Source organism: Saccopteryx leptura, unplaced genomic scaffold, assembly GCF_036850995.1.
Source record: "Saccopteryx leptura isolate mSacLep1 unplaced genomic scaffold, mSacLep1_pri_phased_curated manual_scaffold_54, whole genome shotgun sequence".
NCBI classification, from domain to species: domain Eukaryota; kingdom Metazoa; phylum Chordata; class Mammalia; order Chiroptera; family Emballonuridae; genus Saccopteryx; species Saccopteryx leptura.
In genome coordinates, this window is record NW_027095736.1 from 239,756 (window position 1) to 243,493 (window position 3,738).

The window sequence follows — 3,738 nt, forward strand, 5'->3', positions numbered from 1 at the left end:
TGCCTAGTGCATTTCTCTAAACAAAAAAGCAGAAAAAAGGACAGAAAAAGACCCAGATCTCTCTTTGGACCATGTTTCTATTTTTCACCTAGGAAGGACTACCTTTTCTTTCCATAAACAATATTGATTCTGAACCTCACAGTGTCACCTCTTCACTTTTGACTCCTATGGTGCCTCTCCTACAATAGAACCATTTTCCTCTTGCTTCCCCAAAACACCTGACTGGCAGTACATTGGGAAAACTCCTTCCAAACCTGAGCTAGTGGGATTATGGGGTCAATGGACTTCCCTCAGGACAAAATGGATTCCTCAAATGTGCCATTAGGCCTATGAATAATGGAACCTTCTATCAGATTAGACTAAACGGAACCTTGACGTTTCTCCCTGGAACACATATTCTGTTTTATAGAATAGAATCTCCAATTCACTTTGCTCTCTTTCCCCATCAGTATCGACTTTCCTGCCAACATTAACATAACCATTACTGAAAAGAGAGACCTTAGACAGAATCAGGACCCCAAGGACTCTAGACGACTGAAACTGAGCACTGGACCAATTCCCAAACCAAAAAGGGGACTTGGCACAAAACACCAAACACTGGTCTACAGACCCAACTGAGACTAGGAAACACCAACGCCAGAAACTGACACAGCGCCTTGGACACCAGAGTCCATACGTCATGCCCTAGAACTGGAGCTGCTTGTGGGCCCCACACTGGAACTCAGATACAAGGCTACATGCAAAGGGAACTCAGACCCCAGATGCACAACAGAATACAGATTTGACCACAGACCCTGGAGGCAGACTGATTTGTAACCAAGACTCTATAACCGAACTTCAGACATGGAACCAAACACCTGACCCCATTTGCTGCATGACAGATGAAGGAACTGAACCTGATACTCACAATGCAAACACAGCCAGGACTCCATAGAGGAAATCTCATAGCTCCCTAGGTTCAAGCAGGAAGCTAAAATATATGTAATATTTCATTAACAATGTAAATGTAGTATTATAACATAGCATTCTGCAGGTTCATGTAGAGACATCAAGGCAAGATACAGTACAATTTTTAAGAGGAGATTTATTGATTAAGCCGGCTGCATATGACTAACACAGGGTATAGCTGACCCAAATCGTGCAGTGTTGAATATAGCTCTGAGGCTGATTATATACCCTTCACCACATATAGATTGGGGGAAAAGAAAGGGGAGCATCACACAATCATTAACAAGCTTATAACATTTGTCTAGAGCAGGGTTAGTCAACATTTTTATACCTACCGCCCACTTTTGTATCTCTGTTAGTAGTAAAATTTTCTAACTGCCCACTGGTTCCACAGTAATGGTGATTTATAAAGTAGGGAAGTAACTTTACTTTATAAAATTTATAAAGCAGAGCTACAGCAAGTTAAAGCATATAATAATAATTACTTACCAAGTACTTTATGTCAAACTTTTGCTAAGTTTGGCAGAATAAATCTTTATAAAACAACTTACTATAGATAGATCTGTCTTTTTATTTATAGTTTGGTTGCTCCACTACTGCCCACCATGAAGCTACAATGTCCACTATTGGGCGGTAGGGACCAGGTTGACTACCACTGGTCTGGAGGATCTATAAAAAACATTAAAACTTTCAAGTTAACACAATTGTGATGTCATTTTACATATCAAAGACATTCACAAATCTGTTAGTGTCTATCTCCCCTCCTTTGCCTAGAGCTATATATTACTCTCAGGATTCTAGGAAGGATGGGAGAGTTAAAATCATTGTAGGGCATGCAAACATTGTCTCCTATTGAAAGGGAAAGAAAGTTTTTCAGATAACCTTTATTCTGTAGTTAAACTAAATAACCCAGTGATCCTTGCAAGCCAGAAAGCTTCTGCATTTTTCTCCCTCTATCCTCTAAAGAAGGACAGGGCAAGAAAACTGACTTTTTCTCCTAAAATATTTATTAATTTTTGCAATTCTTTGGCACCTCACTAGAGTAGAAGAGAGAAACATCACTAGCAGCCCTACCACATTCTACCAAACCCCACAAAAATAAACCAAGTCACTGACAGAGGGAACAGAAATAATGCTTACCCTTAGCCAATACATGCCCATAATCTCAGCTGCAAAACTCTCCAGGAGTTAATGCCCCAGCCATTCATGTCACAGGCCAGCTCATTGACACTGTGGGGATGAAATTAAAATTTTCCTCATACTTTGAAAGTTCTAGCAGCTGGGTTAATAATCAAGTGAAATAATCAGATGGACAAGAGATATTCAACATATAATACATGCTCTAGAGCAGTGGTCAGCCAACTTATTAGTCAACAGAGCCAAATATCAACAGTACAACGATTGAAATTTATTTTGAAAGCCAAATTTTTTAAATTTAAACTATATAGGTAGGTACATTGTTATTAACTTGTAAAGCCAGAAGCCACGGCCAGGGCAACTATCACAGAAGCCCAGCCCTTGCAGGTTCCCATTGGATTTGGACAGTCCATAAAGAAACAACAGAGACACAAACTGGTGAACCATAGTCTTTAATCCTAGCTTGCACCTGGCGGGCAAGTAAAAACACACACTGGGCTCCAAAACCCACTCACATTCAGTGCTCACAAAGCTACTGACTTATCCGAGTTTCCTAGAATCAAAGGTTTGTAGCTCACCAGCCTTATTCTCCTCAGTTCCCCATCTCCTTCCTTATCCCAGATACAAACACTACACAAACTGGCATCTCACTCAGCACTCCACCATCTTGGCTGCTTCTCCTGGCCACATGGCCTCTTTCTGCTTTCTGCTCTGCTCCCTCTTCTAATGATAATCTCAGGAACCAAAGAGCACAAACTCTCATTCTGCCCCCATTTTATATTGTAGCTTCACAACCTCTAATCCAATATACAAAATAGGGAAGTCTCTAATACAAAGTTACTTCTCTGAGGCATGATTGGATTGTACCACCCCACATCAAAAAGGGTAGGAAAGGCTTAATCCCAAAACCAATCCCCAGGCTACAAGGATTCTCAACACGCATTAATATCACCTGGGCGAAGGCCTCCTCATGGGCAGCGCCATCTTTAACAAAGTGAGCATAATATATTTTATCTGCCCAACATAACTTAATTAGGTACTCCTTAATATCACCTGGGCGAAGGCCTCCTCACTCCTAAGCTGGCCTTTGCACCCGCACATGGCATTTTGTGGAAGAGCCACATTCAAGGGGCCAAAGAGCTGCATGTGGCTCACGAGCCACAGTTTGCCAATGTTGGGCAGATAAAATATATCATGCTCACTATGTTAAAGATGGCACTGCCTACATGGAAGCCCATTACCCAGGTGACAATATTAGTTGCCCTTCTTGCTTGGGATGGGCATGATTATGTTAATATGTGTTGGGGGAGGGCTTTCGCACCAAAAGGTTTTAAAAGGAAGAGAGATCATGTTCCAGGGAAGAGTTATTACATTCTAGGAAGAGCCCATGCTGGAGGAGAGCAGAGAAAGGCCAGGTGGAGGAGAGAAGCAGCCAAGATGGTGGAGTGCTGAAGGAGAAGCCAGTTTGTGCAGAGAGAAGGAGATGGGGAACAGGTTCACATTTGATTTGAACAGATGGTAGTAATAAAATAATGGAGCTAAGAACTGGTGGGCCATTAGCTTTAATCCTAGCTTGTACCCAGAGGGCAAAAATACACAGAGTGGGGAAACACTTTCCTTTCCATTCAAGACTCACAAAGCCACTGACTTATC